General features: G+C 44.8%; 1 protein-coding gene across 2 annotated transcripts in view; it reads right to left on the reverse strand.

Annotated features, from left to right (window-relative positions):
* Positions 1-24492, reverse strand: part of RNF224 (ring finger protein 224) — a 92950-nt gene that overhangs the window by 57486 nt on the left and 10972 nt on the right. The window contains exon 1 of one of the 2 annotated variants that reach the window (XM_073640505.1): positions 18255-18364. The exons of the other annotated variant lie outside the window; for it this stretch is intronic. The gene's annotated coding sequence lies outside the window, so the exon portion shown is untranslated. Of the gene's footprint in view, positions 1-18254; positions 18365-24492 lie in introns of those variants that run through there. 2 annotated transcript variants of the gene reach the window in all.

Raw genomic sequence — 24492 nt, forward strand, 5'->3', positions numbered from 1 at the left:
GTTATATTCTAATGGCGGGAAAAGGTACAAAATCCAGCTTCACAAACTTTTTTTTTTAAATATATATATTTTCTTGATTAGTGAATAATAGTAATCCAATGAAAATAATTAGTTAAAATTCCAAATTCATAGCATGGCTACAGGATCCATGGAGAAGGCATACTATAGATCTACCTCTTTCAGGTACATAACACCCTTAGCCATGATAATAACTGACCATTGCTGGTGCATTTATATAGTGGTTAGATCCAGGGGTGGATTAAGAGTAGCAAGGGCCCCGGGCAGTTTAGAAGGCGCGCCCCCCCCCCCACACACACACACACACCTGATGTATCACGTGACATGTCACATGATCCCCTGTGATAGATCATGTGATAGTTAACGTGAAATTAATTTGGCACAATATTAATTATAATAATTTTTTTTAGGCTGTGTGCCCACTATGCGTTTTTTAAGCGTTTCCGCAGCTGCAATTCCGCTGCAGAAACGCTTAAAAACGCTTGGCAGAAGGTCTGCCATGTTCCCCAATGATAATCCGCATGTGTTGTGCACATGCTGCGGAAATTTCATTATCATTGCGGAAAAATCCGCAGCACTACCAATTATTTTGCGGAAGCGCGGCGCTTTCACCGCCATTGACTTGTATTGGAACGCATGGAATCCGCATCACTGCATCTGTACATGCAGAATCCATGCGTTTCAATGTGCGGGTGGTACCCGGGTTTGGAGAAGAGGAGACTCTCCTCTGGACCCGGATACCATAGAACCTGTCAAAAAAGAAAATAAAAAATAAATATTATACTTACCTTCTGATGGCCCCCGGTGTCTTTATCTGATGCATCCTGGCTTGCCGGCAGCTCACGATGGTCTGAAAAGGACCTGCCGTGACGTAATTTAGTCATGTGACGGGTCACGCGACCGCTGACGTCGGCAGGCCATCAAAAGGTAATTATATAATTATTTTTTACCATTCTTTTACGGTCACACTATATAAATCCATGCCGGTTGCATGGATTTATATAGTGTGACCAAGTTGTCAAGCACTTTCCAAGTGATGCTAAAATCTCTTGGAAAGTGTCACGCTGTCTCTGTATACTGGAGGTAGGGGGCCTAAGCTGACCCTAAGCTGGGGCCCTGACTAATCCCTCAACCTGGAGGTACTGTTAAAGGTACAGAGGTCCAGGCCGCCAGCGTAACCCCTACCTCCTGAGGATCCCTGCACCTAAGTAATCTAGTCCTGAGAAGGACCCCGATCACAACAAAAGGGGACAAGTAATAATATGCCCACACACAGTACTTAGACGAACGAGACAGTACAAGGGAAAAACCAAAACCACCTTGCATACAACAACTACACAACTACAACAGAGGGAACACCAACGGGAAAGGAGATAAATGATAAAGCGAGGAAGGGAAAAGACACTCCAAATACACTTATCTCAGAAACTCCAAACACAACGATCCGCTCTGTAAGTCTGAATGAAATGCTTTCACCGACACTTCCCAAACAGACCAGCAGGCATTTGAAGGAGTCTAACTACAGAAGTATTGATTGCAGCTGGGCGAGGCTGGACCTCGTCTAGCACAGAGAGAGAGAGAATTAACTCCCTCACTGCCGAAAAACACAAAGCACCAACAAGTCAGCTGCGAGAAGTCAGGCTGTGTACTCGTGACGATCTTCGTGGCGACACACCCGTGACAGTACCCCCCCTTCTACGAGGGGCCTCCGGACCCTCAGGGCCAGGTTTATCCGGGTGAGTCGTGTGGAAGGCCCGAACTAATCGGTCTGCGTTAATATCCGACGCAGGAACCCACATCCTCTCCTCAGGACCATACCCTTTCCAATGAACCAGGTACTGAAGGGACCGGCGATTAAAGCGTGAATCGATGACCCTCGATACCTGGAACTCCAAGTTACCATTGACCACCACTGGAGGGGGAGGTAAAGGTGACGGTACCACCGGCGCCACATACCTCTTAAGCAATGATCTGTGGAACACGTTGTGAATTTTAAACGTAGGGGGGAGGTCAAGACGGAATGCCACCGGATTAATAATAGAACTGATTCTGTACGGCCCGATGAACCTGGGACCCAGTTTCCAGGAGGGAACCTTAAGTTTAATATTCCTGGTAGACAACCATACCCGATCGTTCACACTTAGGTCCGGACCAGACACTCTCCTCCTATCAGCCATACGTTTGTATCGGTTCCCCATAGTATTCAGATTCTTCAGCACCCCTCTCCATACTGAAGCGAGTGATGAGGAAAATCGTTCCTCCTCAGGAACCCCCGAAGAGCCCCCCCTACTGAAAGTACAAAACTGGGGGTGAAAACCATATGCCCCAAAAAACGGGGACTTACCAGTGGACTCGCTCCGCCTATTATTAAGAGCAAACTCTGCCAGAGGTAAGAAAGAAGCCCAGTCCTCCTGGTTCTCTGACACAAAACACCGGAGATATGTCTCCAAGCTCTGGTTCATACGTTCCGTCTGACCATTGGTCTGAGGATGAAAAGCCGATGAGAATGACAATTGCATCCCCCGCCGTGCACAAAACGCCTTCCAGAACTTGGACACAAACTGAGACCCCCGATCAGACACCACCTCGGAGGGTACCCCGTGAAGCCTCACAATCTCCCCAATGAACACCTGCGCAAGAGTTTTAGCATTAGGGAGAGCCGGAAGAGCGATAAAATGTGCCATCTTGCTGAACCTGTCCACTACAACGAGTATGACCGTTTTACCCGAAGACGGAGGGAGGTCCGTAATAAAGTCCATAGACAGATGAGTCCAAGGACGCTCCGGGATCTTCAAAGGTAAGAGGGCCCCAGACGGACGGGTATGTGAGGTCTTAGAGCGCGCACAAACCCCACAGGACGCGACAAAAGTTACCACCTCCTTATGTAAGTTAGGCCACCAAAACCGACGCGAGAGGAGATCCACAGTTGCTTTACTCCCCGGGTGTCCTGCAAAAACTGAGTTATGGTGTGCCTCGATCACCTTTTGTCGCAACTGATCTGGAACAAACAGTCTCCCCGGAGGTCCAACAGGGGCGTCCCCCTGAGCCTCCAATACCTCCTCCTCCAGCTCAGAGCATACTGCCGAAACCACCACCCCCTCCTGAAGGATAGGAATCGGGTCGTCCGTATTCCCGGCCCCAGGGAAACTACGAGATAAGGCATCCGCCTTTACATTTTTTGACCCAGGACGATATGTAACGACAAAATTAAACCTGGTAAAAAACAATGACCACCTAGCTTGTCTGGGATTCAGACGTTTCGCGGACTCCAGATATAGCAGGTTCTTGTGATCGGTGATGACGGTGACTGGATGGACTGCCCCCTCCAAAAAATGGCGCCACTCCTCAAAAGCTAACTTAATGGCCAAGAGTTCCCTATTGCCGACATCGTAATTCCTCTCAGCGGACGACAATTTTTTAGAGAAAAAGGCGCACGGATGCCACTTACCAGGGGACGAACCCTGTGACAATACTGCTCCCACCCCTACCTCGGAAGCGTCTACCTCTACAATGAATGGCTGTGACGCATCAGGTTGAATGAGTATGGGTGCCGAGGCAAAACATTTTTTCAAGGAGGAGAATGCTTGACAAGCCTTGTCAGACCACCTAGAAAAATCCGTCCCCTTTTTAGTCATGTCTGTGAGAGGCTTAACCATGGACGAGAAATTACGAATGAACTTCCGGTAATAATTAGCAAACCCCAGGAAACGTTGTAGTGCCTTAAGATTCTCTGGCCGATCCCACTCAAGAACTGCCCGCACTTTCCCAGGGTCCATACGAAAACCGGACGCTGAAACCAGGAAGCCTAAAAACTGGAGTTCCTGTACGGCGAACACACACTTTTCCCATTTGGCATACAGTTTATTATCCCGCAAGATCTGTAACACCTGCCTAACGTGCTCCTGATGAGACACCAGATCCGGCGAGTAAATTAAGATATCATCCAGATATATGACAACAAACTGTCCCACCAGGCGGCGAAAAATGTCATTAACAAAGTGTTGGAACACCGCCGGGGCATTAGTCAGACCGAATGGCATGACAAGGTTCTCATAATGCCCCTCCGGAGTGTTAAACGCCGTCTTCCACTCATCCCCCTCCTTCATCCTAATCAGATTGTACGCCCCCCTGAGATCCAACTTAGAGAACCATTTGGCGCCCACGATCTGATTAAAGAGATCGGGAATAAGTGGGAGCGGATACGGATCTCGGACCGTAATCCGATTAAGTTCACGGAAATCCAGGCAAGGGCGTAGGCCTCCATCTTTCTTCTTAACAAAGAAGAACCCCGCAGCCACCGGTGAAGATGAAGGTCTAATATGCCCCTTAGCCAGACTTTCTGAAATATAATCCTTCATGGCCTGCCTCTCAGGACCAGAAAGGTTATACAACCTAGCTTTAGGTAACTTGGCCTCAGGGAGCAGTTTTACAGAACAGTCATACTCGCAATGAGGAGCTAGTTCCTGACACCCTTTCTCCGAGAATACATCCTCAAAGTCCGCCAGAAATGGAGGTAAGACCCAAGGAGTAACCGCACCGATGACCGTGTTCATGCAGTTTTTATTACAGAATTTACTCCATTGGCTTATCTCTCTGGTTTGCCAATTAATAACCGGGTTATGCTTAGTTAACCAAGGAAGGCCCAACACTATAGGAGTGGGAAGACCCTCCAACACGTAGCAAGACAACAGTTCTTTATGTATCGCCCCCACTTGAAGTTTTACGTCATGCACAGCTTGCAAAAAACTTCCCTGACCGAGAGGCCTGGCATCGATCGAGAATATGGGGATGGGTTTAGCCAACTCACTCAATCGCATACCTTGAACCCGAGCAAACCGAGCATCAACCAGATTAGCCCCGGCCCCACTATCCAGAAGAACAGATATCCTCTCAGTTCTCGTACCCACCACCACCTCCGCCGGTACGAGAAACTGAGACGAACCTAGGGACGAAATACCTACTCCCAGATTGCCGTCCACCACACAACCTGGGATCAACAGTTTTCCGACGACTCTTCACTCTGCAAGGGACGGGATGGACACCCCCTAATAAAATGTCCCTTTCTCCCGCAGAAGAAACACCTTCCTGTCTTATGGCGCACCACCGGTCCCCTCCCCCGAAATGATGTCCCTCCTAATTGCATAGGCTCCTCTGGACTGACCAGGGGAACCACCATATGAGGGGACCTTGTAGGAGGTGGAGTCATCACAGGGGGTAGAGTTATCCCGCACCTCTCCCGAAGCCGTCTGTCAACGCGAATAGCAAGGGCCATAGCGGCTTCCAGTGACGCGGGAGAGTCATACTGTGCCAACACATCCTGTAATTTGTCAGATAAACCATGACAAAACTGGCTCCTAAGAGCCGGGTCATTCCACTGGGTGTCCGTGGCCCACCTACGGAACTCCGAACAGAATTCCTCCGCCGGACGATCTCCCTGCTGGATCCTACGTAACTTAGACTCAGCAAGGGAGATCCGATCTGGGTCATCATATACGAGTCCCAGAGCAGCGAAAAACCTATCCACTGACTGGAGAGCCGGGGAGCCCGGGGGAAGAGAGAACGCCCAAGATTGTGGGTCCCCTTGTAGGAGCGAGATGACAATTCCCACCCTTTGTTCTTCACTCCCCGATGACCGAGGCCGCAGCCGAAAGTACAACTTGCATGCCTCCCAGAAAACAAAAAACTTGTCCCGCCCCCCAGTGAACCTGTCAGGGAGAGCTACTTTAGGTTCTGGTCCGGCTTGCTCCTGAGGATGCAAAACCTTGGACCTAACGTCCGCCAGCTCCATGGACAAACTCTGCAACTGCCGAGCTAGACCGGCTACTGGATCCATGGTAGCTGGAGAAAAACTAAGTGGGTCGGTGAAAATGTCACGCTGTCTCTGTATACTGGAGGTAGGGGGCCTAAGCTGACCCTAAGCTGGGGCCCTGACTAATCCCTCAACCTGGAGGTACTGTTAAAGGTACAGAGGTCCAGGCCGCCAGCGTAACCCCTACCTCCTGAGGATCCCTGCACCTAAGTAATCTAGTCCTGAGAAGGACCCCGATCACAACAAAAGGGGACAAGTAATAATATGCCCACACACAGTACTTAGACGAACGAGACAGTACAAGGGAAAAACCAAAACCACCTTGCATACAACAACTACACAACTACAACAGAGGGAACACCAACGGGAAAGGAGATAAATGATAAAGCGAGGAAGGGAAAAGACACTCCAAATACACTTATCTCAGAAACTCCAAACACAACGATCCGCTCTGTAAGTCTGAATGAAATGCTTTCACCGACACTTCCCAAACAGACCAGCAGGCATTTGAAGGAGTCTCACTACAGAAGTATTGATTGCAGCTGGGCGAGGCTGGACCTCGTCTAGCACAGAGAGAGAGAGAATTAACTCCCTCACTGCCGAAAAACACAAAGCACCAACAAGTCAGCTGCGAGAAGTCAGGCTGTGTACTCGTGACGATCTTCGTGGCGACACACCCGTGACAGAAAGCCCTTGTCAACCCGCATGCGGAAATGCATGTGAAGAACGCTTCACATCAGCAAGTCCCTGGCAGGAAAAACGCATGTACAATCCGCATGTAAAATCCACATGCGTTTTTTCTGCCAGGGAGGTGCAGAAACGCTAAAAAAAAATCCGGAGCATTTCTGCATCATGGGCACATAGCCCCATTGAGAACCTCTGGAGCATCATCAAAACAGCTCTGGGAGGGTATTCTGTCCTCATGCAAAACAATTAAAGCAGAAACCATCCAAAACCTGACAAATTCAATGGACGAGAGAGTTCAGAAGCTCCTTTCGAACAAGCGGTCCTATGTGCAAATGGAACATCACCTAGAATAAAGTTTTGAGTTGAAAACTGTTTGATTTCAGTGTGTAATAACCTGCTAATGCTTATAATTTCAAAAATGACCATTTTTTTTGTTCTTTTTTAAAATGAAAAGGTTGAAAACTCTGCTGTGCATAATAATTTGGAACATGCATTTTGAGTGCAGTTTGAGTTTTTTATTTTTTAAAAAATATACTGTTATCATAGGCAGATTGTACAAAAACCTTTCAATTGTACTCTAATAGTTATTTGACTGGAAAATTACAATGACTGCAATTCATATAGGTAATTTGGGAAAATCTGAGAGAATATTATTTGCATAATAATTTGGAACACAGTGTAAGATTGGAAAATATTATATCACTAACAAAATTGCAGAATGACAGTATGGCAATATAGCAGAGTAATAGCACCAGCAAGGTTACCATATAAAAAGGCCTGTTCATGTTATAGCAATGAAAGTAGAAGGAAAGGGGAAAGAAAAAAGCAGCAAACCTGGTATAATTATATCAGAAGAAGCAGCACACCCGTATGATGAGTGTATGATCTTATTTCTATAAGAAATGTATGCGATGTTATAAACTAAACACAGTGGGGTGAGAAAAAAACAATTTGATTGGAAAAAGTGCATGCCATGGTTAAACTAGGTTAATGTTCACACATTGTTGCCCACTATGGGAAAATGTTAGAAGTGCTATAATACAATTTTGTAACATATATTGTACCAGAATACAATATGTATATAATGCTTTGTTCACACACATTGGGTTTTTAGCGTATTTTGCTGCAGATGTTATGCAAATTTTCAGCTGCGTTCTGTAGTACCAGCAAAGTTTATGAGAAACCAGAATTCTCTGTGCACACATCTTGTTTGTTCCTTTCTGTGTATTTTGTGCCTCGGTTGGGTTTTTGGAAAATAGAGCATGTCACTTCTTTCAGCGTTTTTTCACCCATAGAAAGTAACGGGTGTTGAAACAAAAACACTTAAAAAACCGCATAAAAAAACGCAGCAGCATTTTTTCAGCGTTTTTGATGGCAAAATAGATTGGCGCTATTCGTCATACTGAGGGGCACTCGCTTCACCTGGTCAATTAAAGCACACATGCAACGTCTTTCCGGTATTTCACAATCCAGCAGTTTATTATTTATCATAAACCGCTCATAACCGAGTCCATCTCAGTGGCTCGCCGACATATTACACATATAGTGTCCAAGAGCTTTTCCAGTGACAGATATGTCCACTTGTCTCCAGATACAGCCTTCAGCAAGGTAACAATATAAATGTCCATATCATACAGCGTTTTTACCTTTGCCGGGTTTTAGCTGCTTCTCTCAGCTCGGTTCTGCCACCACTGTGGCTTCATGGCTTCCCAGATGGGCCTCCAGGCCTCGTACCTTCAAAGGCTACTGGTATCTCAAAAAACACAGGGGAGATCCAGCCGCTGCCTTCCAGGCTAGTGGAGTCCCACACAGGGACCAGGCCTCTCGCTCTCCAAGGCTACTGGCATCCTAAACACAGGGGATCCTGCATCTGCCTTCCAGGCTTCACCAGGCCTCTCTTTCTAGGCGTCACCAGGCCAACGGTGTCCCACACATCGGGAACAGGCCTCACGCCTTTCTCCACCCTCTGTTTCAAACTACCAGGGTTTATATATCCTCCCGTGCACACAGGACCTGTGCTGATGTCAGTCATGTGATCAGTCCTTCTGTGTGCACAGGACCTGTGCTGATGTCACAGTCATGTGATCAGTCACCTGAGGGGGAGGTACATGGTCAGCCAGAACACAACCTGGACCATTGCAGTAATGCCGCAAGCCGCTGCATTACAGGGAATATTAAACAAGGAGGTTATAGGGACAATAGGACCTCCTCTCTGGGGCTCTCGGACATTATCATGTATCACCGCATTCTGGACAATACTTATAAGGTACTGCTTTATACAGGGGGGTGGACACCTGGTTTAAGTTTTACAGTCACCAGGGAATGGGTAGTTTTCCCAAATCAAGTTTGTAACATGCCCACAGCTGGCTGGGTATGTTCTTGAACCAAGTATGTAGGGAATGGGGTTCAGAGCGTGTACTGTACATGGCTGTAGGAATGTGTCAGGGACAAGAGACTACACAGGGTGTCTTAGTATAAGGGGGTAGTCATCTTAAGGCTATTTGGAGAGAATTCTATGCAGTCTCCAATTTTCTGCAACACTTCTGTCCCTAACAAATTAAAAGATACATCAGGAGAAACTTAAACCTGGGTCACAATTGAACTGAATCATGCAAATTCAGTTGGAGGGGATGAGACATTTGTAATTTAGTAGCTCGTCCCTCTACCCCTTCACAAGTTACATATTCGAGGGACAGTATGACTTCTGATCTGTGTTCTTGCATTAATACGGTACTGGCTTCTCCAGTATTTATCATGAAAGTAACAGTTCTCCCTCTCAGAGAAATGGGGATAGTGAGTGTGGGTCCCTGAGGGGTGACAGCGGGGCACAGGGAGACATCTGGATTTCCAGTTTCCTATAGGGGGTTCAGGATAGTAGCTGTTGATTTTGCAGGACATTTGGCTGTAAAAAGTCCTTTTTTTCTTTCCCACAACACTAACATGCACTTTTCTGCAGTCTCTATTTCTTTATGATTGCTTCTCCCTCTCCCTCTTCTTTTTCTTGCTGCAGGGTCCTAATTAACTCTTCCTTTGACATGCTTTCTACTTCAGCACCCCAGGCTATTTTCTTCAGATCAACCTATTGCAATTTGCGCCACTCCAGGCGACTAGTGCATCCTACGGTGATGACTATAGGTCTACGGCCCTTCATGAAACACTGCAGCAATAATAAGTGGTCACTGTAAAATGACTGAGACTAGATCATCCCTTGTGGCCCGATATGCCTCCTCAACACCATGGAAAAGCATTATAAATGTTAGGGGGGTCCAGGAGCTTGGTACAAAGAGCGATGAGCTCACTGGGGGACCAGGGCCATGGTTATTCTATTGGCTATACCTATGGTAGATCATGTACCAGCAAGTTATTTTCTATCCTAGGAGGTAGAAAGTGTACATAACGTGGTCCTCATGGAGGCAGAGGCACCTTGGACATCCATGTACATGGGGACCCATAGGACACAGTAATTAACCCCACAGGGATTCTGTACACAATATCTGTAATTTCTGCATAAGGCAGGGGCGCCACAAAGGATGCAAGTTTTACATCAAGTACAGACACTACAGGGATCTCTTTCATAGATTACATATACAGTTCTATGTCTTTATTTTTTTTTCCTCTGATTTATGTTCACTCATTGAGAGACGCTTTGAATACTTCTAACCAAATCCTAGCCAGCTCAATTCTCCTCTTATCTATCTTCCAGTAATCCTTCCCAATTGCAAATACACTTCTCCCTTTTCTTCTTAGTATTTTCACTGTATCACATACATGGACAAAGGTGGAACCTCTCAGATTGCTTACTTCCTTTCAGTTGCCAGTCCTCATGACTGCAACTTTAATGCCCGCAGTTAACCAAAGAACTGAATGGGCCAGTAGAGTCTTAACCGTAGAAGACTCTACTCTTCTCCCAGCTTCCAATTAGCTCGCAAGAGAAGGAATTTAACTCCCAAAACCAAAATGTTCTTGAAAAATAAGAATTTTTGGAAATATCAACATAAGGTAACCAGCCATATGTACCCATGCAACTTTGATACATAACCAACAAATAACAATCCAAAAACTATACTACCAATAGTTATTGCAATTAGTTCCACTAGTCAAAATAACATGTCATGGGAGAATAAGACCTTTGTCCATGTCCTCTGATTCAGACAGATTACATATAAGACAAAAGAGGAGGGGTTACTTAGATCAGAGCATAATGGCAGGTTTTAAGTACTCCGAACAAGGAATTCCCTTCAATATCCTGCAGGGGGCACATCTTGACAAAGAAATCTGTGTTATGTCTCCCCTCTCTGAATATACTGGCTGGATGGACTACAACTCCTATTATTACATTTTCTCTCTTGAGTTCACACAGCATGGACACCAAGGATGATGATTCATCAGAACTAGTTCACATAAAACAGAGCACAGGCACTGAGGACAACAATTCTGATTCATCAACACAATTTTACAATACGTCAGTCACTCAATCCACACTCCAAAATGACTGGTATAAAATCTTCCTGCTGTATTTTGGCTAAGGCTGCATTCAGCGCCTCTTTCAAGAGAGTGCCCTTTTCAATTTACAGGGGACAATTGTTAGAACTCTCCTGTTAGGTTTTTTCTATCTTGCTGGTCACATGACCTTTTTTGCCTATTTAATCCTGCTCCGCCCTCCTGGCCTTGCTGGACTTCATTGTAATTTCTACTCTTAAGCTAGCCTGGTGCTTAGTTACCTTTCTCAGTCAGTTTAGCTAGGTCTTCAGACCTTTATGTTCTATGTTGTGTGTTTGTCTTTTACTGTTACAATTTCTGCTAGGAGGTGTCCAACTTTATCCCAGTCCCTAGTTCTTGTAGGGATCCCTCCCTTGCATCTATAGGTCTTCGTACAGACTAGCCGAGGACTTTAGCGGGTCTGATCGCAGGATCAGGTTCCCCATTACATTGTAGGGATCTAGCTTAGTTCTATTGTAGGGACAGATCTCCTTTCTTTCCTTAGTGCTTGTAGCAGATCATAACAGTAAGTCCTGCCCAAAAATATCTCTAAGGAAAGACCTCCAGTTTCCATCTTGGTGTCGGTTCAGGATTTGGCTCAACGCCTGCAGGGACTCTCTCTGGAGGTGGCCGAGCTCCAACAACACGTGAGTAGCTGTTCTGGAGAACATTTTGTGGAGCCAAAGGTACGTTTGCCTGATTTATTTTTTTGGTGATCAACAAGAATTTTTTTCCTTTAAAAATGCTTGTTTGTTGTATTTTCGTTTGAGACCCAGATCCTCTGGTGATGAATTACAGCGCATAGGGTTCATAATGTCACTTTTGCACAAAGAACCTCAGAGATGGGCCTTTTCTCTCCAACCTAGTGATCCATGCTTTAGATCAGTGGATAGTTTTTTTTCTGCTTTGGGTTTGTTGCATGATGATCCTGATCGTGTCTCATCAGCTGAGACTGAATTGAGACGTTTGAGGCAGGGATCAGGTAATGTGGAAAAATATTGTTCTCACTGCCGTCGGTGGTCTGCCCAGGTGGGGTGGAACGATTCAGCTTTGAAAAGTTTGTTTCTTGCAGGGCTAGGCGAAAGGGTTAAGGATTTGCTGATTGCTTATCCCACACCTGGAAACTTGCAGGAGGCAATGCAATTAGCTATACGGGTGGACAGGAGACTGCGTGCAAGGGTTAATGAGAGTAAATCCTCTGCCATGTCAGCTCCGAGTCTTGAGAGGGTCTGTACTGACATTGGAGAGCCGATGGAGATTGGGGCGATGGCACCCCGCTCTCAGGAAAAAGACCGCTTTTATTGCGGGAAATTGACCATTTTATTAAGAACTGTGTGCTTCGTATGAACAAAGAAAAAAAAAAGGTCAGTTACGCCCGTATAGCCTGTTTAAATACTAAGGGGGTATTTCTTTCTGCTACTACTGCTGCTCTGGAAGAATTAATTGAATTTTGGGTATTTGTAGATTGTGGTTCTACTCTGAATGTGATTGATGGGGGATTCTTGGAAAAACTTAAATTAAAACCCAAACCTTTGTCATCCCCTATTACTGTGGTTTCTGTCGATGGCTCCCCCTTGAAGAGTGTTACTCACAAGGTCTGTGAATTTCCCCTCACTATTAATGGTATTCACCAAGAAAATTTGGATTTGGTAGTATTAAATAATTTGCCTTCTCCAGTAGTTTTGGGGTTAACCTGGTTAAAATTGCACAATCCTGTACTGGATTGGTCTACCAATGAAATTAAGTCCTGGAGCCCTAAGTGTTATGACAAGTGTTGTAACGGACGTATTGCTGCGGTGGAAAAAGGGGAATTACCTGTACCTAATCAGGATTTTTGGAGAGTTTTTTCTGAGGAGGAGTCACAAATTTTGCCTCCCCATAGAGACTATGATTGTACCATTGAATTTGTCCCTGGAGCGACTCTTCCTAAAAGTCGTTTATTTAATCTTACTATTCCTGAGAGAAAGGCTTTGGAGGAATACATACAGACAAGCTTGGCCGCCGGTCACATTAGGCCTTCCAAGTCTCCTGTGGCTGTTGGATTTTTTTTTTGTTAAAAAAAAGGACGGCGGTTTACGTCCTTGTCTGGATTTTCGTGAGATTAATAAAATTACTGTACGCAATCCTTACCCACTGCCATTGATTCCTGATTTGTTTAACCAGTTAGTGGGGGCCAAGTGTTTCTCTAAAATTGATCTCTGGGGGGCATACAATTTGTTGCGCATGAAGGAGGGTGATGAATGGAAGACTGCTTTTAACACTCCTGTGGGTCATTTTGAGAACCTGGTTATGCCTTTTGGTCTTACCAATGCTCCAGCATTTTTTCAGAATCTTATTAATGACATCCTTAGACCTTTGATCGGCAAAAATGTGGTTGTGTATTTGGATGACATTCTGATTTATTCACCGGATCTGGAGTCTCATTGGCGGAGCGTACGTGAGGTATTACAGTTGTTAATTGACAATTCGCTTTTTGCTAAGCTGGAGAAATGTGAGTTCGCTGTACAGAGAATTAGTTTTTTGGGCTACATTATCTCCAGCGAGGGCTTTGAGATGGACCCGGTGAAAGTTCAAGCTGTGCAGGAATGGCCTAGGCCTATTGGTTTGAAATCGATACAGAGGTTTTTGGGTTTCGCCAATTATTACAGTAAATTCATAAAAAAAATTTCAATTATTGTCAAACCACTGACCGATCTCACCAGGAAAGGTGCTAATGCGGTTCAGTGGACTACTGAGGCCATTGAAGCTTTTGTGTTTCTAAAGGAGAGGTTCACCTCTGCTCCCATCCTTATGCAGCCTGATGTGACTAAGCCGTTTTTGGTTGAGGTTGATGCTTCTTCGGTGGGGGTCGGTGCGGTGTTGTCTCAGAAAAACAAGGATGGAGTACATCCCTGTGCTTTTTTTTAAAAAAAAAATTTTCTGAGACTGAACTTAATTACGATATTGGTAATCGGGAATTGCTGGCTATTAAACTCGCATTTGAACACTGGCGTCATCTCTTGGAAGGTGCTGAATTTCCCATTCAGGTTTTCACTGATCATAAAAATCTGATCTATTTTGATGCTGCCAAGCGCTTGAATGCCCGTGAGGCTAGGAGGGCACTTTTTTTCTCGCGGTTTAATTTTTCCGTTACTTACATCCCGGGTACCAAGAATGTTAAAGCTGATGCTTTGTCTCGCAGCTTTTCTCCCATGGTCGGTGCTGAGGAGGAGGGGAGCATTTTACAAGAAGGTGTTGTGATTGCTGCATTGGACTCCGTTTTGGAAGATGAGATTCTTAAAGCACAGGAGAATGCCCCATCTAACACTCCCCATGGGAGGTTGTTTGTGCCTAGGACCTTTAGGAGAGATTTGTTTGTTGAGTGTCATGAGTCTCGGTTGGCAGGTCATCCAGGAATTTCTGAGACCAAGAGACTTGTGGGTCGCAGATTTTGGTGGCCTGGATGGCAGAAGGAAGTCATTAAGTGGGTGCATCAATGTACGGTGTATGCTAGATCTAAGTCTTCACATACTCCTGCAGCGGGGTTGCTTTGCCCTCTGGAGGTTCCTAGTGCACCTTGGACACATCTGGCTATGGACGTTATTACTGACCTTCCCCCCTCTGAGGGTTTCACAGTCATCTGGGTGGTCGTGGACCGTTTTAGCAAGATGTGTCACTTGGTTCCTTTCATCAAACTGCCCTGCGCTAAGACACTCGCTAAGGCCTTTGTCAAGGAAATTGTCAGACTACATGGCGTTCCTACTGACATTGTTTCGGATAGGGGACCTCAGTTCGTGGCTCGTTTTGGCGTGCTTTTTGTGACAGGTTGGGAGTTCATTTGTCGTTTTCATCCGGATATCATCCTGAGTCTAATGGCCAGACAGAAAGGAAGAATCAGGATGTTGAGCAGTTCTTGCGTTGTTTTATGGCAGACAATCAGGAGGGGTGGTCTGAGTTTCTGCCACTTGCTGAGTTTGCTCTTAACAACCATACATCCTCTTCTGCTGGTTGTTCGCCTTTTTTTCGTTGCTCTGGGAGACATCCGTCTTTTGGGTCATTCTCCAAATTGGTATCGGCTGTGCCTGAGGAGGAGAGTTTTTCCGGTGATTTGGAGAGAGTTTGGACGGATGTACGTGGTAATCTTCAGGAGGCTAACAAAAAATCTAAGAGGTACTTTAATAGGAAACGGCAAGAGGTTTTGTTTGCTATTGGTGACATGGTTTGGTTGTCCTCTAAGAATCTGCGGTTGAGGATTCCTTCTAAAAAATTGGGTCCCATGTTTGTAGGGCCCTTTAAGGTGCTTCAGGTAGTTAACCAATCTGCTGTTAGGTTGGAGGTTCCTACCTCCTGGAAGATTAATCCGGTGTTTCATGTTTCTCTGTTGAAAAGAGCTTATGTGTCAGATGGAGACGCCTCTGCCACTGTTCCTCCGGTGGTGGAGGACGGGGAATACGAAATTTCCCGCATCCTAAATTCTAGACGGTATAGAGGGAGTTTGCAGTATCTCGTCGCTTGGAAGGGTTTCGGACCCGAGGATAACTCATGGATGAGGGCGGATGATGTTTCTGCTTCCAGACTTGTCAGAGCGTTTCACAAAGAGGTTTCCTGATAAGCCTGGGCCTAGGGGATCCGGAGGATCCTCATAGAAGAGGGGGGTACTGTTAGAACTCTCCTGTTAGGTTTTTCTATCTTGCTGGTCACATGACCTTTTTTGCCTATTCAATCCTGCTCCGCCCTCCTGGCCTTGCTGGACTTCATTGTAATTTCTACTCTTAAGCTAGCCTGGTGCTTAGTTACCTTTCTCAGTCAGTTTAGCTAGGTCTTCGGACCTTTATGTTCTATGTTGTGTGTTTTTCTTTTACTGCTACAATTTCTGCTAGGAGGTGTCCAACTTTATCCCAGTCCCTAGTTCTTGTAGGGATCCCTCCCTTGCATCTATAGGTCTTCGTACAGACTAGCCGAGGACTTTAGCGGGTCTGATCGCAGGATCAGGTTCCCCGTTACATCGTAGGGATCTAGCTTAGTTCTATTGTAGGGACAGATCTCCTTTCTTTCCTTAGTGCTTGTAGCAGATCATAACAACAATTAATACCTTCAGAGTGCTACCTTACTGTGAAGGATTTCTCTGCTATGAACAGTCACACTTCCCTGATCCTGTAAAGGACCAATTTTTCTCTTCACCACACGTGAAGGAACACTCCTAATGGGATCCCTTATCAATCAGAGACCGTAGTCCCTTATTGGTCACTCAAAAAACATTCAGTCCCACATTCAAGGATCCTCATAGTTTACAACAATATCACTCAAGACTTGACAATAACATAAACAATGAGGACAACATATACAGTTGTGCTCAAAAGTTTACATACTGCAGCAGAATTTTTGCTTTCTTGGCCTTGTTTCAGTGAATATGAATGATAACAAAAAAAACTTTTTCTCCACTCATGGTTATTGGTTGGGTGAAGCCATTTATTGTCAAACTAATGTGTTTTATCTTTTTAAATATTAATGACAACCAAAAACATCCAAATTACCCTGATCAAAAGTTCACATACCCCAGTTCTTAATACTGTGTATTGCCCCCTCTAACATCAATGACAGCTTGAAGTCTTTTGTGGTAGTTGTGGATGAGGTTCTTTATTTTCTCAGATGGTAAAGCTGCCCATTCTTCTTGGCAAAAAGCCTTCAGTTCCTGTAAATTCCTGGGCTCTCTAGCATGAAATACGTGCTTGAGATCTCTGCAGAGTGGCTCAATGATATTGAGGTCAGGAGACTGAGATGGGCACTCCAGAACCTTCACTTTGTTCTGCCGTATCCAAGGACAGGTCGACTTGGCCTTGTGTTTTGGATTGTTGTCATGTTGGAACGCCCAAGTACGTCCCATGCTCAGCTTCCATGCTGATGAGTTCAAATTGCCTCCAGTATTTGCTGATAACGCAGTCATCTTTCCTTCAACTTTTACCAAGTTTCCTGTGCCTTGGTAGCTCACACATCCCCAAAACATCAGCGATCCACCTCCGTGCTTTACTGTAGGAATGGTGTTCCTTTCATCATACGCCTGGTTGACCTCTCTCCAAATATAACAAATGTAACGTTTATGGTTGTGACCAAAAGGTTCAATTTTGGTCTCTTCCTTCCAAATTACCTTGTTCCAGAAGTTTTGGGGCTTGTCTCTGTGCTGTTTGGCGTATTGTAGGTGAGATACTTTGTGGCATTTGCGCAGTAATTGCTTTCTTCTGGCGATTCGACCATGCAGCCCATTTTTCTGCACGTGGCTTTTTATTGTGCATCTTGAAACAGCCACACATCTAGTTTTCAGAGTCCTGAATTTCAGCTGATGTTATTTGTGGGTTTTTCTTTCCATCCCGAACAATTTTCCTGGCAGTTGTGGCCGAAATGTTTGTTGGTCTACCTGACCGTGGTTTGATTTTTACAGAGCCCCTGATTTTCCATTTGTTAATCACAGTTTGAACGCTGCTGACTGGCATTATCAATTCCTTGGATATCTTTTTGTATCCCTTTCCTGTGTTATACAGTTCAACTACCTTTTCCCGTAGATCCATTGACAATTCTTTTGCTTTCCCCATGACTCACAATCCAGAAACATCAGTGGCTGGATAAAAGATGCAAGAGTCTGTCTGGATCCCAGAAAATCACTCAGCTTTTATGCACACACACTGATTACAAGCAAACAGGTCACAGGTAAGGATGTTACCTTTATTAGCCATTCAAACCCATTTGTGTCAAATTCTGTGTATGCTATCAGGCCAAAATCACCAGGGTATGTAAACTTTTGATTAGGGTCATTTGGATGTTTTTGGTAGTCATTAAGATTTAAAAAGAGAAAACACAGTAGTTTGACAGTAAATGGCTTCACCCAACCAATAACCATGAGTGGAGAAAAAGTTTTTTGTTATCATTCATATTCTCTAAAACAAGGCCAAGAAAGCAAAAATTCTGCCAGGGTATGTAAACTTTTGAGCACAACTTTAACAATCCTCCGACTCCTGAAATATACAGGCAGAATTGCAAAGGCCCCTGACCAGAATCGTTGAGCAAGGTTGGCTACTTGTCACTTCATTCAATGTTCATTCAACCATCATTCAATCATCAGTTATACATCTAAAGACACATTGAAACATATGACAGACCACAAAATATACATACAAAATTCAAATACCAGCAAAGGTTTAACAGAGATTGTCTTGTTCGGACCACCAAATACCCGTCTTGGAGCCCTCTAGGCAACACTGGATTTTTAGTAACACAATGGGTTACTTACCACGGATCATCATTCAGTTTTCCGAGAGAGATATCCTTGCAGTCGGGTTCAAAGGAGGTTCAGTTCTGACAATCCCGGATTTTCGGCACCATGTAATGATGGGGAAACCTATATGGAAAGTTTTAGGACAGGGGTGTCCAAACTTTTTTCTAAGAGTGCCAAATTTGATGAAGTGAACATGTGCGAGGGCCGATCATTTTGCTTGACATTCTTTGGACCATTAAAATGAATGCAAATAAACTTTTTTTGCAAAGTTTATTGAAAACGGCATACTTTTTATTTTGTGACTTGGATGACAAATCTAAACAGGTGTTTAATCAATCTGCCTTAAAGGGGTTAACCCAGACATACCCCCATTCTCACCCAGGAAGCCCCTCCCCGATTTGAGCATCGAAGCAGTTTATGCTCCAATGTCCTACTTTTGCCCTGCACTAAATTGCGCAGAGGAAAGGCATTTTCTGGAGTTCTAGTGGCATACCCGGCTCTCCACGGGGCTGGCAGAAAGCCCAGTGACGTCACCGGCACTGATGGGCGGGCTTTATCACCAGTAAACCAGCTAGAGCAGCGCTAAAGCCTGCACATTAGAGCCGGTGAAGCCTCCTACCGGCAGTGTGTCATTGTAAATAGCACAGGGCAAGGGAGCACATCGGAGCATGAGATGCTTTGATGCCCATGGCAGGGGGGCTGCCTGGGTGAAAAAGGGGGTATGTCTGGGTTCTGAACTTGGACAACCCCTTTAATATAATAAAAACAGGAAACTGAGATATCTCAGGAACATTTTAAAGTACATTACACAAAGTAATGTAAGGTTGTCTGTCAACTTATAAGTTCAAAAAATGTGAACAGGAACATAACAGCAAGTATACATGTGTTCAAATATATAACTGTCTATCCAACTGACATTAATTGAGATTTTACAACATATTAATCTCAATTAAAAAAAAGAAACTAGCCTGCACTAATGTGAAGGGTGAAACTGGGATCTGGACTGCAGCACATAGACTAGGTCTGGTTCAATGGCCGTGGTTTTGATGCGCAAAATGTCACGCAGGTGAGAGTCACTTAGTCTTGTCCTCACGCGGTTCTTGTTAAAGTTCATAACAGAGAATGTCTTCTCACACAAATATGTTGAGCCAAACAAGCTCAGGGTTTTCTTAGCCAATGTTCGAATCTCTTGAAACCGGCTCTTATCCAGTTGGCGGTAAAAGTTAACAAGAGAGAGCTGTTGATGACGACTGCGTAACTCGCTGTCACAATGTAGCTCAATGAGCTCGAGCTGCAACTGATCAGGAGCATTGTCGGGGTCAACAGAGAATGGAGAGGAGAAAATGCTGATCTCCTTTTCAATAGCTGCAAAATCTTGAAAGCGCCGTTGAAACTCCCCAGCCAGAGATGTGATGTCTGCTGCATACCTGCTTATTTGCGCATGGATATCATCCTGTGGAAAACTGTTAATTATTTCCTGTAGCGCTGAAAAATGGATGGTATTGGGCGGTGTTTGTGACAACTGCCTTAGGAAAAGTTGCAGCTTTGTTCCAAAGGCTTTGAGGTGTGAATAAAGTTGGTTCACCGCTGCATCTTTGCCCTGAAGATTCATGTTCAGTACATTCAGATGCTTTGTTAGGTCGACTAGAAACCCCAAATCAGCCAGCCAAATTGGATCAGATAGTTCTCGCATCGTTTGTCCCTTTGTTTCCAAGAATTCTCCTATTTCCTTTCTGAGAGAGTAGAAACGTTGCAGTGCAGACCCCCGACTGAGCCATCTTACATCGTTATGATATGAAACATCTTCATATTCAGCCTGGATATCCAGTAGAAACTGTTTAAACTGGCGGTGGCACAGGGCTTTAGAGCGGATAAAATTAATGGTCTTTAGTACCGGTTTCATAACATGATCATATTGGAGATGTTTAGCACAGAGAACTTGTTGATGAATGATGCAATGAAGTTTAATAGCTTTGCCTCCTTCTTCGCTCACCTTGTTACAGATTAGGGTTGATAATCCACTTCGTTCACCAGTCATGGCAGGTGCCCCATCAGTAATAATCCCAGTAACTTTGTTCCAAGGCAGTTTCATGTCATCTATGGCAGAACTAACAGAATCAAATAAATCTTTCCCTCTTGTTTGATCCTTGAGGCTCTGGAGGTCAAGTAGCTCTTCAGTCACATTCATTTCATCGTCCACCCCTCTTAAAAAAATCAGCAACTGAGCCGTGTCAGATAGGTCCGTGCTTTCATCACAGGCTATTGAAAAGAAGTCAAAATCAGCTCCTTTTGACATTAACTGTCTCTTAATATCCGATGAAATTTCTTCAATTCTCCGTGCTACAGTGTTACGAGCCAGGCAAATGTTGGAAAACTCTTGCTTCTTCTCGGGACAGACATTCTCTACCATTTTCATAACACATTCTTTGATAAAGTCACCCTCTGCAAAAGATTTGCAATTTTTAGCAATTAACGCTGCCACCTCATAGCTCGCCTTTGTGGCATTTTCATTTGACTCACGGGCTCTTGTAAAAAATCGCTGTTGTGACAATAAAACAGCTTCAAGTTGCTTATACTTTTCACTTCGGTCGTGCCCTGTTAGCTTGTCGTATGTGCTATGTCTCGTCTGATAGTGTCGCTTGACATTAAATTCTTTATAAACAGCAACGGTCTCTTGGCATATCAGACAAACACAGTGATTCTTTATTTCAGTGAAAAAATATTCTACTTTCCACTTGTCCTGGAAGCGGCGGCCCTCACTGTCAACTTTTCGTTTCTTATTTGTAGTTGCCATTATAAAAATTGGCCAGAAGGGGAGAGATTAAAAGGCGCAGAGGGTGGAACAGCAAAAATAAGATACTGCTATATGCTTTATAACACAGGCAGAGAATAGCAAGCTGTGCAACAGTCGCACATCAGATAATGGAATTATAGCACAGTGACAGGCAGTCAGGGGTTAATGAAGGGTATGACAGCTTGCTACCACAAGCTTGTGTGAGAGCCCTGCTGGCCTAACCTTTCTGGAGGTGTAAGGTGGCGCAGGGACTTATATATAACTTAATATATATATTATTTATATAATTTTACACAACTAAGCTGAGGTCTTCAGCCTATCTGACCTCTGAACGTCTTACAACCCCTGGGGGCTGGAGATCTCGCACGTCGCGAGATCTTGGCTGGCCGGTTGCCGCCGCTCAGTACTCCGGCGCAGGGAGAAGGAAAGCCGAAATCTCGCGATGTCCGAGATTTCGGCTCTTCTCCCTGCGCCGGAGTACTGAGCGGCGGTGGCGACGAGAGCGGCGGTGGCGACGAGAGCGGCAGCGGCCGCAAGGTACATGCTGCTGGATACCTGGGGGCCTTATTAGTCCGGACCGCGGGCCGCAAATGGCCCGCGGGCCGGACTTTGGACATGCCTGTTTTAGGAGAAACTCAAGAGGTTTCACACGTTTGACAGTTTTGATCAAATCAAGGAGTGGATCGATTGGAGACAAGAGAACACACAACCAATTTTGTCTGTGTTCCAGACTTGTCTGACCTCAGATGCCTGGTCGCAAGTTTTTATTACAAACCACAAAGATAAGGAAAGTGGGAGTAGCTTACATTATGTTACCTAAAAAGGAATATAAGTTGGGAAAAACAAAATTGTAAATTATGTAGTCTGTTGCATCCCTTAGGATCTGGCTATATCTAGTTTACTATACGTTCAGAAACAAAGGTAGGCTTTAATACATCTCTATATCAGAGACAACACCCTGTTATTTATGAATAACACTTATAAAGGTAATATTAAAATACAAAATTATCAAAGATATATGAATTGTCTAAATAATAAAGCAAAGTATAGTTATTTACCATAGCACTGGTTAATTAGAAAACGCACATTACTATGTTATTCATTAGTGACTACTTTATACTGAATTTCTGTATTAAAGCACTCTCTGTATTTTATATGGTTTATTAGAATGCTCACATCTCTATATTAAAGAACAGTGTGTATTGTATATGGTTTATTAGTATGCTCACATCTCTGTATTACAGCACACTCTGTAGTGTATATTTATTAGGATGCTCACATCTCTATATTAGTGCACACTCTAGTGTATATTGTTTATTAGGATGCTCAAATCTCTATATTAGAGCACAGTCTAGTGTATATGGTTTATTAGAATGCTCACTTCTCTGTATTAGAGCTCACTCTGCAGTGTATATGGTTTATTAGGATGCCAACTTCTCTATATAAGAGCACACTCTGTAGTGTATATGGTTTATTAGGATGCTCACTTCTCTCTATTAGAGTGCACTCTGTAGTGTATGTGGTTTATTAGGATGCTCACATCTCTATATTAGAGCTCACTCTGTAGTATATATGGTTTATTAGGATGCTCACATCTTTATATTAGAGCTCAGTCTGTAGTGTATATGATTTATTAGGATGCTCACTTCTCTATATTAGAGCTCACTCTGTAGTGTATATGGTTTATTAGGATGCTCACTTCTCTATATTAGAGCTCACTCTGTAGTGTATATGGTTTATTAGGATGCTCATGTCTCTATATTAGAGCTCAGTCTGTAGTGTATATGGTTTATTAGGATGCTCACTTCTCTGTATTAGAGTGCACTCCGTAGTGTATATGGTTTATTAGAATGCTCACTTCTCTATATTAGAGCTCACTTTGTAGTGTATATGGTTTATTAGGATGGTCACTTTTCTGTATTAGAGCTCACTCTGCAGTGTATATGGTTTATTGGGATGCTCACTTCTCTATATTAGAGCTCACTCAGAGGGATATAGCTTATTAGAATGCTCACTTCTCTGTATTAGAGCTCACTCTGTAGTGTATATGGTTTATTAGAATGCTCACTTCTCTGTATTAGAGCTTATTCTGTAGTGTATATGGTTTATTAGGATGCTCACTTTTCTGTATTAGAGCTCACTCTGTAGTGTATATGGTTTATTAGAATGCTCACTTCTCTGTATTAGAGTGCAAACCGTAGTGTATATGGTTTATTAGAATGCTCACTTGTCTATATTAGAGCTCACTCTGTAGTGTATATGGTTTATTAGAATGGTCACTTCTCTATATTAGAGCTCACTCTGTAGTGTATATGTTTTATTAGAATGCTCACTTCTCTGTATTAGAGTGCACTCCGTAGCGTATATCGTTTATTAGAATGCTCATTTCTCTGTATTAGAGCTTATTCTGTAGTGTATATGTGTAACGGGTCTGGGAGGTGGAACCTCTGAGCAACTATACAAAGGGGCAGTCCTTGTAAGGAAGCGGGTGGCTCCCAGGGAAGGCGGGCAGGTAGTCACGGCAAGTGACAGGGACAGTCTCTGGGTAGAAGGGCAGGAGGACACGGCAAGTGACGGGGACAGTCTCTTGACAGGCGGATGGTCACGGCAAGTGACAGCAGGGTAAGAGTCTCTAGACAGGCAGGTGGTCACGGCGGCAAGTGACAGCAGGATAAGAGTCTCTAGACGGGCAGGTGGTCACGGCAAGTGACAGCAGGGAAAGAGTCTCTAGACAGGCAGGTGGTCACGGCAAGTGACAGCAGGGAGAGAGTCTCTAGATAGGCTAGCAGGCAGGTAGCAGGTGAGCGCTCCCAGGTGAGCGGGCAAGAGTCTCTTGACAGGCAGGTGGTCACGGCAAGTGACGGCAGAACCTCCAGGTAGGCTAGCAGGCAGGTAGCAGGTGAGCGCTCCCAGGTGAGCGGGCAAGAGTCTCTGGACAGGCAGGTGGTCACGGCAAGTGACGGCAGAGCCTCCAGGTAGGCTAGCAGGCAGGTAGCAGGTGAGCGCTCCCAGGTGAGCGGGCAAGAGTCTCTGTACAGGCAGGTGGTCACGGCAAGTGACGGCAGAGCATCCAGGTAGGCTAGCAGGCAGGTAGCAGGTGAGCGTTCCCAGGTGAGCGGGCGGGCAGATCCATAGACAGACTGACAGGAGTTGGAAGGCAGACTGTCGGACCACAGGAATTCAAGCAGATAGACAGGAATCAGGTAGGTATCAAGCAGAGATCTGGCAGGTAACTGGTTGGTATCTGGTAACGGGACCTGAGGGCTGAAGCAGAGTTGAAAGGCTTTGCAACAACATTGCTCGGGCACCTCCATTTTGGAGGAGGTGCCTTATATATGGTGAGGTCCTCCAGCCATTGGCCGGGGACTCCTTAGGACGGCGCGCGCGGCCCCTTTAAGAGAGGGGGAGCGAGCGTGCGCCCTAAGCACAGAGGCCGGGAAGCAGCGCGCGCTGCCAGCA

The sequence above is a fragment of the Phyllobates terribilis genome, unplaced genomic scaffold, assembly GCF_046119375.1.
Source record: "Phyllobates terribilis strain yellow unplaced genomic scaffold, ASM4611937v1 Scaffold_7__3_contigs__length_470593459, whole genome shotgun sequence".
Lineage (NCBI taxonomy): Eukaryota > Metazoa > Chordata > Amphibia > Anura > Dendrobatidae > Phyllobates > Phyllobates terribilis.